Here is a 17505-nt window from a genome sequence, read left to right as displayed (position 1 = left end):
TGCTCGTAGCGACCTTTTACCCATTCTGCATCATCCAACTCTGCTTCTCATATGATCTATAAGGAGGGAATTTCTACCTCGGCGGGAATGACCGCCTCTGTAGCATAAACCAGCATGTAGGGAGTTGCTCTGGTCGATGTGTGAACTGTGATGCGGTATCCCAATAAGGCGAATTATAATTTCTCATGCCATTGTTTGTGTCTTTCGACCATCTTCCTTAGTATCTTCTTGATATTCTTGTTGGCTGCCTCCACAACTCCATTCATATGAGGCTTGTAGGCTGTAGAGTTCTTGTGTTTGATCTTGAATGTTTCACACATTGCTTTCATTAAGTTGCTGTTGAGATTGCAACCATTATCGGTGATGATTGATTCCGGAATTTTGAACCGACAAACAATGCGGTCGCGGACGAAATCTGCCACAACCTTCTTAGTGACCGCCTTGTATGATGCTGCTTCGACCCATTTGGTAAAATAATCGATTGCCACTAAGATGAACCTGTGCCCATTTGATGTGGCAGGCTTGATAGGTCCGATAACATCCATTCCCCAAGCGGCGAATGGCCATGGTGTGGTTGTTGCAGTAAGCTCGTTTGGAGGCACCTTTATCATATCTGCATGTATCTAACAACGATGGCATTTGCGAACAAACCGAATATAGTCTGTTTCCATAGTCATCCAAAAATACCCTGCTCAGAGTATCTTCTTTGCTAAGACAAAACCATTCATGTGCGGCCCACAGGTCCCTGCATGCACTTCATCCAATAGCCTGGATGCTTCTTTTGCTTTGACACACCTTAGTAAACCCAAATCCGGAGTCCTCCTGTATAGGATTCCTCCACTGTGGAAGAAGTTGTTGGATAACCTACGAAGTGTGCGCTTCTGAGTAGCGTTGGCAAGTTCTGGATATTCCCCTGTTGTCAGGTACTCCTTGATGTCATGGAACCATGGTTTTCCATCCACTTCTTCCTCAACGTTGGCGCAATAAGCTGGTTGATCATGAATCTTTACTAGGATGGGATCAATGAAATTTGTATCTGGATGCTGGATCATGGACGATAAAGTAGCTAATGCATCAGCAAACTCGTTCTGGACTCTGGGGATGTGCTGAAATTCTGTCTTTGTGAACCTTTTCCTCAACTTCTGTATGTGATGCCAGTAGGGAAGTATCTTAGAGTTCTTGGTTTCCCACTCTTCTCGAACCTGATGTATGAGCAAGTCTGAATCCCCGATCACTAGCAACTCCTAAACGTTCATGTCAATGGCCATTTTGAGCCCCAAGATGCAGTCTTCATATTCGGCCATATTATTGGTGCAAGGGAACCTGAGCTTGGCGGATACCAGGTAGTGCTGGCCGGTTTCTGATACTAGGACTGCTCCTATGCCAACTCCTTTTAAATTTGCAGTTCCGTCGAAAAACAACCCCCAACCATCATAGGATTCTACAATATCTTCTCCTATGAAAGATACCTCTTTATCGGGAAAATACGTTTTTAGGGCTCGTATTCTCCGTCCACGGGATTCTCGACGAGATGATCTTCCAAGGCTTGCCCTTTGATTGCTTTCTGGATCACATAAACAATGTCGAATTCACTTAGTAGGATTTGCCACTTGGCGAGCTTGCCAGTGGGCATGGGTTTCTGGAAGATATACTTCAAAGGGTCCATTCTGGATATGAGATAAGTAGTGTAAGCACAGAAGTAATGCCTCAACTTCTGCGCCACCCAAGTCAGAGCACAACAAGTGCGTTCTAAAAGAGAATACCGGGCCTCGTACGGTGTGAACTTCTTACTGAGATTGTAGATGGATTGCTCATTTCTCCATGTTTCATCATATTGTCCCAGAACACAATCGAATGCTCCATCCAATACCGCAAGGTAAAGCAATAGGGGTCTTCCTGGCTCAGGTGGAACCAAGACCGGCGGCATTGACAGGTATTCCTTAATTCTGTCAAAAGCTTTCTGACAATCATCAGTCCACCTGGTGGCAGCGTCCTTTTTCAACATTTTAAAGATAGGTTCACAAATGACCGTAGACTGAGCTATGAACCGGCTGATATAGTTGAGTCTCCCTATGAAACTCATCACGTCCTTCTTGTTCTTTGGCGGCGGAAATTCTTGGATAGCTTTGACCTTTGACGGATCCAATTCTATTCCTCGGCGACTCACGATGAAACCCAATAATTTACCAGCAGGAACCCCGAATGCACACTTGGTGGGATTCAGTTTCAGATTGTACCTCCTCAGTCTGTTGAAGAACTTTCTTAGGTCTTCCATGTGATCCCTGGATTTCTTGGATTTGATGATGACGTTATCCACATATACCTTGATCTCCTTGTGTATCATGTCATGAAAGATGGTAGTCATGACTCTCATGTAGGTGGCACCAGCATTCTTCAAACCAAATGGCATCATTTTGTAACAATACATTCCCCATGGCGTGATGAAAGCCATTTTCTCTGCATCTTCCTTGTCCATCCATATCTGATGATACCCAGCAAAACAATTAACGAAATACCGTAACTCATGCTTGGCGCAATTGTCAATTAGAATGTGTATGTTCGGCAAGGGGAAGTCGTCTTTAGGACTGGCCCGGTTAAGATCCCAGTAGTCAACACAAACTCTAATTTTCCCATCCTTTTTTGGCACTGGCATGATGTTGGCTAACCATGTCGGATACTCTACTACCCTGAGAACCTTGGCTTTGACTTGCTTGGTAACCTCTTCTTTGATTTTCAAACTCATGTCGGGTTTGAATTTCCTGAGCTTCTGCTTTACCGGCGGACATGTTGGATCTGTTGGTAGTTTGTGAGCTACAATGGATGTACTGAGACCAGTCATATCATCATACGACTAGGCGAATATGTCTTCATATTCCTTTAGGAATTCCGTGTACTATTTCTTTTTTGATGGTGACAGGTGAACACCGATGCACGTTTCTTTGACATTCTTTGTATCTCCCAGATTAACGACCTCAGTTTCGTCCAAGTTAGACTTAGGCCTATTCTCAAAATTCTCAACCTCTCTGACGACCTCTTCTGGTATATCATCCTCTTCTAAATCCATACCCGTTTGTTGTGTTGTCTCGTTGCAAGTCACAATCGTCGGTTCATCGTCAACGCAAGTAATAGTAATGCTGTGTAAAATAAAGTGAATGATAGAAAAAATAATAAGAGCGAGATATATAATAAACTAAAATGCTTCGATTGAATTCATAATTATTTTGAATATCAGAGATCTTTTCAAAATTAAAGACAATGTGGAAATAAAATCAGCTAGTAAAAAGTAAAAATGTGATGCATGGTGCTTTTGTTTAGCCTTGTTACCCCGAAGCTTTCCATACCTAGTGGTTCTAATTGACCAATTGCTAAGGCGTTCTCCTCGGTTCACAGCTTGTATAGAAGGGTCTTCCTCCCCTTCCTCCTCCAAAATAACACAGCAGTCCATATCATCGTCTTCCAGAAACAGATTCTGGGCTGCCAATGCTTCATCTTCCTCTGATCCATATATGATGTCTGTCGGCTAGAAAGTCTACTCCAGGCGAGGTATCGGATGCTTCAGTGGATAGTAGGGACCGCGCCATGGTGGCGACCAGTCATTGAAATCCTTCCAAGTGTATTCATACCCCAAACCAAATGTAGTACCATGTTTCTTCCGCTTGATGGGTTTGGTGATTCCCTGGAGGTTTTTGCCGAGTACCTTTCCAGGTTCGTACCCACACCAACTCAAGATACTTTCAATCTTGTTATCCCATCATTTATCCTTGTCTATAGCATTGACCCTTTCAATATGGTGGTATGTTTCTCCGCCTATTATCCTTCTGCCTCCAATCATCAGGATGGTCTGGCGACTATATATGGGGTTGCTACCATCGCCATGAATAATTACCTCTTGGTGATTCCATTCGAACTTCACTGCCTGATGCAGGGTTGATGCTACAGCTCCAGCGGCGTGGATCCATGGTCGTCCCAACAGCAAGTTGTAGGATGCTGGGACATCTATCACTTGAAAGTCAACGTCGAACCAAGTTGGTCCCATTTGCAGGCATAGGCTAATCTCTCCAATAGTAGACCTTTGGGACCCATCGAAGGCTTTGACATTGATGGCTCCATCTTTGATCTCGTGCAGGCTCTTTCCCAATGTTCTGAGAGTGATTAGCGGACAGATGTTGAGGTTGGATCCTCCGTCGATCAGGACTCTAGTGATGAAGTAATCCTCGCATTGCACAGTGATGTGCAGGGCGTTGTTGTGACTTAGTCCTTCCGGTGGCAGCTCATCTTCGTGGAAGGTGATTTTGCGGCATTCCAGTATTTGCCCTACCATATTTGCCATTTCGCCTCAAGTTATATTTCTGGGCACATAAGCTTCACTCAATATCGTCATCAAGGCATTTTTGTGTGCGTCAGAGCTCTGCAGAAGAGCTAGGATGGAGATTTGCGCTGGTGTTTTGTTCAACTTCTCAACGACCGAATACTCCTTAGCTGGTATTTTCCTCCAAATATCATCGGGCCCACTTTCAGTAGTCCGTCCAGAGGCTTGCTTACTGGACTCAGCTAGGTGCTCTGGAGTGTAAACCCTGCCTGTTCTGGTCATACCCTGCGTAGCAATTGCTTCTCCCGTCTTGATCTTCCCTTTCTTCCTTGCTCAACTGTGTAATCCCATGGTATGGCATTTGAGTGGAGCGGTGTTATGTCTGACATTGCTATAGGAATAGGTACCCTTGGTGGTAACACAGCAACTTCGAAAGGTGCAGGTGCCTTTGGGACTCCAAACTCAACCTTAATTGGTCCGGGCGCCTATGCAGAAGAAGGTGCTTCAAATTCGAGAGGTGTAGACATATTTACTTCATCGCCTTTGGAGGTCTAATTCTGCACAACAATTGGGTTAAGTGTGACTGACGGTTTCTTTGGCTCATCGCCCTCAGCAATCAATCCTATCGACCTCTTAGGGTCCCAGTCATATTCGATCTCGATCATGTGAATGTCTCCACCTTTGTGATCAGGTAGAGGGTTGTTGCGAACATTAGGAGCAGGCTCCTTTGCTACGATAACCTTATTGTCGATCAGAGTTTGAATCTTGTCCTTCAACGAGTGGAACTCGTCAATGGTATGTCCCTTCATGCCGGAGTGGTACGCACATGTCTTATTATGGTTTACCCACTAGGAAGGATTTTCTAAAGTTATGGCAGGGATAGGGGAGACGTAACCAGCAACTTTAAGTTTCTCATACAGCTGGTCAATTGGCTCAGCGATGGCTGTATATTGTCTGGGAGGTCTACAGTCAAAATTTGGTCTGGGTCTAAGGAAATTTTGGTGAGTGGGAGGTGATTGGTAGTGAGAGGGTTGGGCATTATAAGCTTGGTAAGCAGGTGCAAGTTGAGAGTATCTGGGTGAAGTGGGTTGATATGTGGGAGGTGGAGATGATTGGTAAACGGGTGGTGGATTTTGGTAAGAGGGTGCGGGTGCTTGGTAATTCGGGATAGGCTGATATGTAAGTGGAGGTGATGGGTAAGTGTGGTATTTTAGTGGTGATTTGGCTCCCTGTGCGACTAACACAGTCACATCCTTCTTCTTGGACGTGCCACCAGACTGTAAAGCCTTGTTGGTGGCCTGTAATGCTTCAAGATTAGTAACCATAGCATTCTTAATGCCTTTCTCAATTCTTTCTCCTAGCTTGATGATATCGAAGAATTTTTGGCCCTCGGTCAGCATCAACCTCTCATAATATTGTGGATCCTGAGCCCGGATGAAGAATCTGTTCATTTGTTCCTCTTCTAAGGCCGGCCTGACCTTAGCAGCCTCTGATCTCCAATGAGTATCATACTTACGGAATGTCTCGGTAGGCTTCTTCTTCAAATTCTTGATGTAGAATACATCCGGTGCATTCTCTGTATTGAATCGGAACCTATCCATGAAATCTGATGCCATACCTACCCAGCTTGTCCATTTCTTGGTGACCTGACTGATGTACCGGGATAAAGGATCCCCCTTCATACTTCTCATGAAGAGTTTCATACGGATTTTCTCATTCCTTCCAACTCCGACCAGCTTATCATAATATGTCCTCAAATGGACTCTGGGATCTATCGTGCCATCGAACATTTCAAACTTGGGAGGTTTGTACCCCTCCGGAAGATCAACATCTGGCTGAATGCAGAGGTCCTCATAATTCAGCCCCTCTATACCTTTGTTTCCTTTCATGCCCTGGAATCGGCTGGTCAACTTCTTGAGTTTTGCTGCCAAGTTTATGATAAGAGAGTCCTTATCATCAGACTTAGGTGCACTTGAGATTGGTTGAGTTTAGTGGGGTACGGTGTCTACATAGATGGGAGTGTTGTGGAGGTGGTCATTTGTGGTGTTCAGTGGTTCAGGAATGAGTAGTGGAGTGTTGTTTGGAGTGTGGCATGTGTTGTAGTGTTGAGCATGAGTGGGTTGCATATGTGGTTGTGGGGTGTTACGTGGAGGTGCGGGATTTTGAGCATTTGGAAAGTTGACATCAGGAGCGGTGAGAGAGAATGATAAATTTGCCAAGTTCCGAACTTGGTCTAGTTCTTCTCAAAACTTCAATAATTTCTGCTCAAGTTGGGCAGCAATTTCCTTAGAAATCGGGGTACCCTGAGGAATCTCAATTCTTTCAATTTCCTTTCTGGTGCTTGAATCTCCCATTCTACCTTTGTTCTTGTTCCGGATAGGACTCAGAGGAGGAGGAGGTGGAGGACCCTTGGATCTTGTACTGTATGATAATGGTGCCAGAATGCACGAACTAACCTTTGGGGAGGGGAATAATAAAAGAAAAGAAAAACAAAAAAGGTAACAAGTTAGTGCGGAATATGAAGAAAAAATATTGCAATATTTAAACATATTGTGCAAGAATATAAATCATGTGCTAATTTGGGTGCCTCGTTGTGCCCGAGGTAGGCCTAGCGACAAGTTAATTTGGAGAACTTATAATGCTAAATGCCTCATTTTATTGACAAAAATAAGACGAATCCCAAAACGACACTAAAATAGCGGAAAGTAAAAATGTCACTAATGGTCATTGGCCTTATTACATTAAAAGCGAAAAGAAAGACTCCTAACTACTTGGTCCCATAAGGACCTTCTTTATGTTGAATGTTCTCGTTAATCAAGTCCTCCAGCTCGCGTAGATTTTCCAGTAAAAATGCTATCACCAGACATTCTCCTTTGCCTTTCTCAGCATTTTGACAGTCGATGACTCTTTTCCTCACTCTCCCTTCCAATTCCAGCAAGTTGTACTCCAGGTATTCTATCTTCTCACTAGCCTTGGTGACTCTCTCTTTCCATTCATTGATTTGGTTGCTCGGTGGGAGGTTTCTCCACCAAGTCTGCAAGAGTGAAGGTATGTTTACCATACCGAAGTCAGGAACTTTGTCATTCATTTTCTGCAAAACAAAAGGGTTAAGACCTCACCCCCACTGAACTCGACCATTTAATACCAATAATCAGCATAAAAAGCATTTAGTTCTCCAAATAAATGTACAGAATATGGTGGTGTCCATTTGGGTTTCAAGGAAACCCAGTGGACTTCGGACAAGGCTATCTTAATGAGTCATTATGTGGACAACATAACTGACTCGGCTAGGTTTGACCATGATGCATGCACAGTTAAACAGAGTAAGGTTTCTATTGGGGTATTAGACAGGTACCCTTGAGCGGACAATTCAAGAGGGAAAGTCATGGAACCGTCGACTGCACCGCTGATCGACTGGTTTTACCGCAAATACGCCTTTGCCAACTTTAAAGGGTGATAATATTGGAAGAGCGCAACCACTCATTATAAGCGTCGCTATGGTATTTGTTTGGCACGAGTTGACTATGATATTGAAGATGCAGTTTACAAGAATGAAACAAATTGACATGTATTTCCACATTCATAAATGATTACAATAATTGCAGTAATCACAACAGTATTGAAATAAAGCAGTAAAGGAAAGCAGTTAAAGGAAAGAAAAGACATAAAGAGCCAAGTTAGTTTCGTAGTGAAAGAATAAAAGCCAGTAAATAAAGCAATTAATGAGATAGTAAAGTCACAAGCAACATACAATGGTAAAAGCCTAAAGAAGTTCCCCAGCAGAGTCGCCATGATGTCGGTGCCCCCTTTTTCTACGGGTCGAAATCGGGTATACCACATTTAGAGGACAACTCTATTCCCTTTCAAGAATTGGGTTTTGGAATTTTGAAGAGTCGCCACCTAATAATTATAGTGCATTAGGACACTTTAAGAAAGGTTTGAGTTGGAAAGAACCAGAGTTCGGGTAAGGGCTAGAAATTATCTCGAGGGGAAGGTGTTAGGAACCCCTCAAGATCCACTTGTGTGGTCCCGGCCATATTACAATTGTGACTTTACAAGTAAACAATCAAGGCTCAAATAAGGACTTGCATACAACATTGCAATTAGGTTGAAAATTTTTTATGGTAAGTATAGAGGACAAAAATTTATGAAAAAAGATTTGAATGGTTTCACGAGAAGAGATGAAAGCAAATAAGGGGAGGGGGTCTTAGGTTTACGATTAATATGGATCACTTCAATGCAATACCCAACAATCACTCCTCAAAAAAGAGGGGTCTCACGTGATATTAGCGCATCGGTCATCATCTCCATATCTACCCTTCCCACCCCGTTAAGGTATTAAAGTGCAGAATAGTATCGTTACATATTGCATGCTATTACCCATCACAATCCTATCAGTCCCGGAGGCATATGGGACTACTAATCCTAAAGGGGAGGGAGTTGGGGCTTTTGCAGTTTTTTTAAAAAGGATAAAATTCTAAGGCCACATTCAAAACATATACAGCAAGTATTGGGAAAGCAAGTAAGCAGATATGGCTCAAATACCTCCTTAAATCAGAGAAATTCATATAGTTTAACATGTCTTACACGTACTGATTAGGTCTGAATTAAACTTAAACATTAAGGCAGGTTGATTTATCACATATTTTCAGATAAGAAGTCCGAATTAGGCCTACCTCCTAGTTGTAATTATCAAAGATTGATGCAATTATAGTTTTTACCCTAAAGCTTGCCTAGGTGTTAAACGGAACCTATAGGCATGATATCTATTAGTTTTAGAAATAAATAAGTAAACTGATTGAAGCAAAAAGAATTGTCAATTACAGGGACATAAGATCTGCAGGCGTTAAACATTATTGCCATTGAATTTAGGCTTATAAGCGAGTTGACAATTCAGGTTTGGTTGACAGCTCCTATAGGCATGCTTTCTAGGCGTTACTGATTTTAAGCGCTGCTATTGTCATGCAGAAATCCAATAGGCAGGTCATCTATATGCAGTTAGTTATTTAAATCTTATAAACAGGTTTGTCTAGTGACAGATGCATATGCAAAATGTAGGAAGTCCTATAGGCATATTACCTATATGATATGCAGAATTTCAAAAACGACTTATAGACATGGTATCTATATGAAGTGCAGAAAAACCTATGAACATGGTATCTACATGAAATGCAGAATTTCATAAGTATAGGAATTCCCTATGAACATGGTATCTACAGGAGATGTAGAATTTCAGAAGTATAGTAATTCCCTATGAATATGGTATCTACATGAGATGCAGAATTTCAGAAATTTAGTAATTCCCTATGAACATGGTATCTACATGAAATGTAAAAATTCAGAAGTATAGTAATTCCCTATGAACATGGTATCTACCCCTTTGCATGCAGGATTGACCCTCCATTTTTCACTAACACCCCAAAAGTTTATTACAAGATTATTATAGACCAGAATGAATAAGAAAAAGATAAGTAATATATCATAAATTAAAGATTCCAACCATGGAGAGCCTAATTTAGACCCCAGGTCTGAAATGTGAAATAAACCAACTTCCAAAGATTAGATTTCAAAAGTCTTTCTCTTATTTGGGATGTGTCAAAGTTCCAAGGAGCTTCAAGAACTCCAGGCAATGCTTACACCCCCAAATATCATTGCAGAATCAGATTATAGTGTAGTGTGGAAGGGCCATCCCTCAAATGTCCAAGCTCAGAGGGAACTCAAAGTCCCAAGGCAAGGCTCATAGGAGGGGGGGGGGCAGAACCTAGAGACTAGGAGTAAGTGCAAGTTCAATAGAGGGGAATTAGGGGAAGTCCAGCGTAAACTGGTGGTCATACCCAATAATAAGGAGTGCTGGCACACCCTAACCAATCTACTAGGCCACATTTTGGGAGTTAAGATCCATTGAGGATCAGGTTCAGACCTGAGCAGAAATTTGGATACTGCCAGGCCATAACCCTTAACTCAAACACATAGAAGGGAGTAGGGGTACGGGGAGTTCACAACAAACAGCAGATACAAAGAGAGAGTAGCATATTCAATACAGAACATGAACAGGAAAGTAGCTAAGAGTGTAGCCACTGTAAAGTAAATACACAGGGATGATGCTGGAATCAAAATTAGTACATACCAGTTTCAGGGAAATAAATAAGTGAAAGCAGAAGTCTTGTAAGCCAAATTGCAACCAAGCAATACAAAAGAACTCAGAAGAGAGTAGAGAATTGAAAGAGTATTGTAATTGAGAGAGTGTGTGTGTAACAGTATGCAATTCAAAGTGTGTTCAAGTGCAAAAGGGTAGTCCCCTTTTATAGTGCAGAAAACAAGTAAGAAAAGGTAAGGAAATAGTTTGCAATCAATCACATAAAGTCTCCCTTTGGTTAAGGGATTCTGATTTCGAACGGGCATAAGACAATTAAGGAAAGAATTTGATTAAAACCTTTTCCAAAGTAACATAATAAGGGTAAATACATAGGATTTATTTAAGGCAAAAGTCCAATGGTACATGTTTTGTGAAAAATAAGGAAAGTGAATCAATCAAATAGCCAGTAAAATCAAAGTTGCAAGCTTTGTTCGAATGAACCAAGTCAGAAAAAGGGTAAAGAAAGGTTCAATTAGGGAAAATCAGTAACAATCAAGTAAACACCATTAAAGGAATTCGGAATCAATTAGTAGTTGGCAAAACCTTTTGAAAGAAGAGTTCTCATATATAAAGCACACAAATATGTAAATCAAGAAGAGGCTGTCAAATTATTTAGAAGAGAGTTTAATCAAAGAGAAGCTCAAAATCATATGCAAAAAGATACAGGTTCAATTTGCAGACTCATAGTGAGTCTGAGAGTTCAGGGTCCCAAAGTGGAGCCTTAACTCGAACACAAAAATCAAAATCATCAAAGGAAACCCCCTAAATCCTAGGGTTTCAAAATTGAATCACACATGGAAGTGAGAAAGCAAATCATTGGTTTTAGAGTCTCAACAAAATAGATATGATAGCATGTTTGAATGACAAAGGAAGAAAAATCATGAAGAACATATTTGAGAAAACTCGGAAGCTAAACAAGTTCAGAAGAAGGAGATAATACAAACATGAACACAAGTAGATGAAGCATGTAAGAACATGAACAGAGTCCAGCAAACAAGATCAAATAACTTAACGGTAAACACACATAGTAAAAGAGTAAAGAAAACTAAGAACGAATTAACATGCATAGCAGAAAAGAAAAGGTAGAAGACAGTACATGCGTAATAAAGAGTAATCACACCAGCAGGGTATGGACAAACACACATAAAGTAAAGAAGAAGAAAAATCAGAAAGATTTTTCCCAAAAAATCCTTTCAGAAACCCTAAAATCGAAGATAAACGATTTTGAAAAGAATATTTTGGGGAAAACACTTTAGATGGAAAGAAAAGCATAGATACAGTATAGATCTAAGCAAATAACGTTGAAAGGACCTTGAATAGAACCCTAGAATTGAAAAAGGCTTGGAAACAGGTCCGATCTTGAGTTGGAGAGGTCAAGAATCAGGCTCCTGAATCTTGAATATGCCGGAGCATGGCCGGAGGAGCCATGAAATCAAAGGTCTGAGAAGATCGAAGAGGGAATCGTCGAGGTCAGGCCTCGAAGCTTCGAACAACCCTGGCTTACTGGTGAAGATAGGTGAGTACCAACTATCCATAGCCTGAGAAGCCATGGATTCCGGTGGCCGGTGGTTGAAAAGGGGGTAGGAGGAGGCTAGGGTTTCAGAGAGTTTTTGAGAGGATTTGAGAGGGTTTGGGATTCAAAGGTGGTGGGCCAGGTGAGAATGAGGGATTTGGGTAGTCACCTGTGTTTAATTATGGTAGGGCGAATAGTGGTCGTTGATGCGAATGATCAACGGCCTGGATTTAAGAAGGTAAATAGGGAACCAGGTTGGGTCATTTGAGTTGGGTTAGGGGTTGGGTCAAAAGGAATTGGTCTAGTCCGAATTTGAGTTTGAAATTGGGTCAATTTTAGGCTAAAATCGAAATGTAATGGGGCTACAATTGAAACGAACTGAGGCCAAAATTTAAATAGCCAGTTTTCCCTTTTTATTTTATAAAAATAGTAAAAAATGATTTTGAAAGCAAATTAAAAACAGTGGATCCGTTAATAATATATAAATATTAATTTAAAAATATTGGAACCAATTTCATAATTATAAAATGCTATTAAATCTTAAAGCAGGCTAAAATTGCAATTATATGCAATTTAGCTTTTAAAATACCAAATTAATTTGTAAAAATATATGAAAAGTTACCTACCTATATTTTGGTATAAATACGAGAATAAAATAAGTTATTTACCAAAGTGATAATTTTGGGAATAATTATTGAGCAATAATCAATTTTAAAATCTTTTTAAAAAATTGGAAAAATACTAAAACACTTGGGCATACTTATATATGTATGTATATGATATTTAAAAGTATTTGCATGTAAAAGAAATACATAGGGAAAAATTGGGTATCAACACTAACATCAGGGTAACATACTGATCCAATGACATGAAAGTAGGTATGTTGAGAATAAGAAGCATACTGATTTAGTAACATGCAAGTGATTATGTTAAGCAGGAAGTATATAAATTAAATCATACAGATGTCTGAATAATAATAAAGTGAGGCATACCAGTTAAGAATTTGCAATAGGAGAGTGAAGTAAATAGGATCCAAGATCTAGCCTTGGCTTTTAGCAGGCTAGACAGTGCAATAGACAAATAGTAGTAGAGAGCAAGAGTTTATAGAGGTGATTTTCATTAGGTTTGTGTCTGTGTGTTTGAACAGAGTCATGTATTTATAGGAGTCGAGTAGTGTAGAGTAAATAAGGCAAGATGGTTCAACATTGCAAATAAGGCAAAGAAAACAATCAAACAATCAATCAAGCTTGACAGGGCAGAAAATCAGGGAGTTATGCCAAAAAATAACTTGGATTGAGTTTCAAATAAGGCAAGAAGTGAGTCTGACAACCAATTAAGGTCAAAGCAACATAAATCAAGCAATTAACCACAAAACAAGGTAAAATAAGTAATTAGAGACCAATCTGGAGTCAAACACCCCCTAATTTAAGCTTAATAGGCAAGGAATGTCAATTAAGAATGTTAGAATTAAGGAAAGAAGGCAAAATACAGTAAATCATCTAAGCAAAACATGAAACCATAGACGGTTGAGTCAGTCAATCAACTATTCAAAAAATAACGGGAAAAATGTTGAAGTGAACAATGAATAATCAAACAACTAAGACTGGAGCACAGTCATTAAAGAAAGATTAATCAAACACATAAGGAATTTCAGAAAAGCCCTTTGCAAAAACAGACGAAGTGGAACCCTAATTTTGAAAAATATTTAGAGTTGATTAACAGTAGGGAAATAAGATAACTCTTAAAGAAAACTTTCATGAAAACTCAAAACCGCTTCAGATAGACAGAGATCTAACCAGTAAATAACAAGGAAGCAAAGAACCCTAATGTAACGAAGTGCTAAAATCGATTAACAGTAAAGAAACAAAAGATCTTTAAAGAAAAATCACTGACAAACTCAGAATCACTCCAGATCTGGACAGATTCATGTCTAAAAGATTAGGGTTTTGAGGAAAAGGTGTGGGGTAAAGAGAATCTAGTTTTGAACCAAAGATTCGAACTATAAAACTCAAGATAGTATCACTCACAAATCGAGGTGACCATAGGCAGACTCTTAAAGAGTCTCGAACAAGCTAGATCTCTTTGATATCGCTTTCATAAGATAGCAAAATCGAACAACCAGAAGAAGTAGGAGACCAGTAGATGTTTGAAACAACCATGGAATCCCATGGAACATGTAAGAATCAAAGGGATTAGGGATAGGTTTAGGTGGTGGCGATTAGGGTTAGGGTTGGTCTTAGACAAAACCGGAGAAGAGGGGATTCAAGGGCGGCTGGTATGTGAAGAATGATTAGGTTTAGGGGTCATTTGGAATAAAAAAGGAAAGAATGAATGGTGGTTGTTGATCTCTGTGATCAACGGCAAAGATTAAATGGGTTTGGGGTTGGGTAAAAGTCTTTAGGGTTTGGGAAGGGTAGATTTGGGCCTGGATTTTAATTGAATTGGATTGGGGGGGTCCGATTTTGGGTATAATTAGGGGCTATTTGTTAAATACCCAATTTACTAAATAAAATAATTTAAAAAATAGCTAATTAAATGCTAAAAATGATTTTCATACATGAAGGTGATTTAAAATAATTACATAATATTATAAAAATATAAAAAGTCATTTTCTGTGTAGATAAGATAGTTATGCATATATAGGGGCTATTTTTGCAAAATATGCAATTATAGTCTTTAAAAATACAAATATAATTATAAAAAATGTAATTAAAATATTTGAACACTCATATGAATATAAACGATGAATTTAGATGATTAAATCATCATAAAATAATATGAGGGATAGTTTTGAACATTTGTATAATTAAACAAATACTGAAATAAATAGATTTAGGGACTTTAAAAATTGTAAAAATACTTGTGCATGTTTGTAAATGCATGTACAATATTTTGAAAGTGTGTATGCACATTTAAAATATACGATGGAAAAATTGGGTATCAACATGCAGTACAGGCCTTCACCCAAGGTTTGAACGAACGAAGCTCGGTGGCTTCGAAGCAGCTGAAGCACAATTTGGTTGAATATCCTACCGCGACTTGGTCGGATGTCCACAACCGATATCAGTCGAAGATTGGGGTCGAGGACGACCAATTGGGAGCCCCCTCGGGCTCAGTATATCCAAGCAGACTCCTGGAAAAGGAGCCAAAGCCAAACAAAGAAAGGTACCAACCATACACCGAAGATAGGAGAAACTCCCCAAGGCGCAACATACCCCGAAACGATCGAAGGACGGATCGAGGTCAGAATCCTTGGGGACTCGTGAGTAGAGCCATATTCGACGGACAAACAGGACTGATGGAGGCACCCCGCCTGCCGAAATACAAATTCAACGTTGACGTTTCAGACATCGTATTCGCCATCGATAAAATCAGAGACACCAGGTGGCCAAGACCTGTACTATCAGACCCGTCGCAGAGGAACCCCAACTTAATGTGCAAATTTCACGGCACACAAGGTCATAAAATCGAAGATTGCAGACAGCTTCGAGAAGAAGTAGTCCGGCTACTCAACAAAGGGCACCTCCGGGAGTTCCTTAGCGACCGGGCTTCTGAGAAAGAGAGGCGAACAGGAAGAATGAAACAGATGAGCCGCAACATATCATCCACATGATCGTTAGAGGGATCGACATCCCGCAGGAACCCATAATTAAAAGAACAAAAATATCCAATAAGAGGGATAAGCGAACTCGGGGTTACATACTCGAGGACGCTCTCACATTCAACGACGAGGACATCGAGACCCTCTCTCAGCCTTATAACGACACACTGGTAATCTCTTTTCTTGTGAATACATTTCAAATTAAATGTGTACTTTTGGATCCAGGTAGCTCGGCTAACATTATCAGGTCAAGGGTGGTAGAGTAGCTCGGACTGCTTGACCAAATTGTGCCCGCCTCTCGAGTCATCAATGGAATGAAAGGGGAAATCACCCTCCCGGTCAACGTGGTCGGCACGATCCAAAATGTCAAATTCCATGTAATCGAAGGAGTCATAAGGTACAACGCCTTGCTCGGAAGGCCATGGATACACTGCATGAGAGAAGTACCATCAACCATTCATCAAATGATGAAGTTTCCGATGAAGGACAGAATAAAAACCGTGTATGGGGAACAATATGCAGCGAGGGAAATGTTTGCGGTGCACGATATGGCACTGGTGTCAATGCCTCCCACATCGAAGAAATCAAAGGATAAGCAAACAATGAAGTAGAAATCACGAGACACATTCTCGACTACACCCCAATAAAACAATCAAAGGACCGTGACGTGTCCTAAAAGCAAATGTTCGAAGCATATTGAGGCTCAAAGCACCATCACCACTAAGGTATAAACATCTCCCTTTTTATTTACATCTTACACTAAACTTTGTGCAGATGTCCAATCAGAACAGTCAAAGCGTTGTCCAGCTTGAAGACCTTAAGGTTTCAAAGCATACGTTGCACTTTTTTCCTTCGATCGGGTTTTATCCCAAGAAGGGCTTCACCGACAAGGTTTTTAATGAGGCAACATCTATATGCTACCTAAGGAAAATTTCACAAGTGTTCAAGGCTTCTCTTCAATTAACCTCGAACACTGGAGGGCATCCCCTCGGAAGATCACCTTCTCGGAAAAGTCGAGATGAGCCAAAAAAGGTATCAGTAAGAAAATAATGTATCGGGCCAAACAATCGAATGAACCGTGTCCGCATAGAATAATTGAGCCCTTAACAGCAAAAACATGTATACTTGTGCCAAGTAATCAAAGAATATTTCCTCCTCCATCGAAACGCTTTACGCTTCAAAGAAGTCTAATGCTTTCGCAAAAAATGGCTCCAAAGCCAAAAACTTCCCGAACACTCAGGGACTGTCATCAAAAACTCAAAGCCATATGACCCCTGGGTCGTAAACTTCGAACTCATAAGCCCTCAATGAGGCAATACCAAGTTTACAAAAGAATGGCTCCAAAGCCAAAAAAATTTCGACGCCTCAAGGACTGTCGTCGACTATCAGAAACTCAAGGTCGTAAGACCCCAAGAGGGCAACCTAGAGTTCGAAAGCCCCCCATGCGACAATACTAGAAAATGTAAGACCTCCACGAGGCATTATCAACAATATAAGACCTCTATACTGCAACACCTTATAAAGCCTTATATAACACCTTATATGACCTCTACGAGAATTACTAATAAAGCTTTAGGGTTATTTTCACCTTTAGATCAAGTTAAACGCTCTCTCGGTTACTTTAGTCCAAGGGTCGTCCGAGTCCAGGCGTATCCTCATCCACGGTCTATCTATAACACCTTAAGGTTATCTTCACTCTAAGTTCAAATCAAGTTTTTTAGGTCGCCCGAGCTTGAGTGAACTCTCACTCGAGGACTGTCTGTGAAAGTCTAAGGGCTATTTTTATTCTCAGATGCTCGAGCAAATTATCCCTCGAGGATTATCAACGGGGTCTAAAAGGGCTAAGTTTTGTTCTACAAATCGAGGCCCCATTCTCACTCAATTCGAAGTCACCGGTTCCGACGGCCTAAATTTGTATCAAGCAACTCAGACTTGGTCCGAGAACG

Source organism: Nicotiana sylvestris, chromosome 12 (genome assembly GCF_000393655.2).
Source record: "Nicotiana sylvestris chromosome 12, ASM39365v2, whole genome shotgun sequence".
NCBI classification, from domain to species: domain Eukaryota; kingdom Viridiplantae; phylum Streptophyta; class Magnoliopsida; order Solanales; family Solanaceae; genus Nicotiana; species Nicotiana sylvestris.
This window is presented reverse-complemented; position numbering follows the sequence as displayed.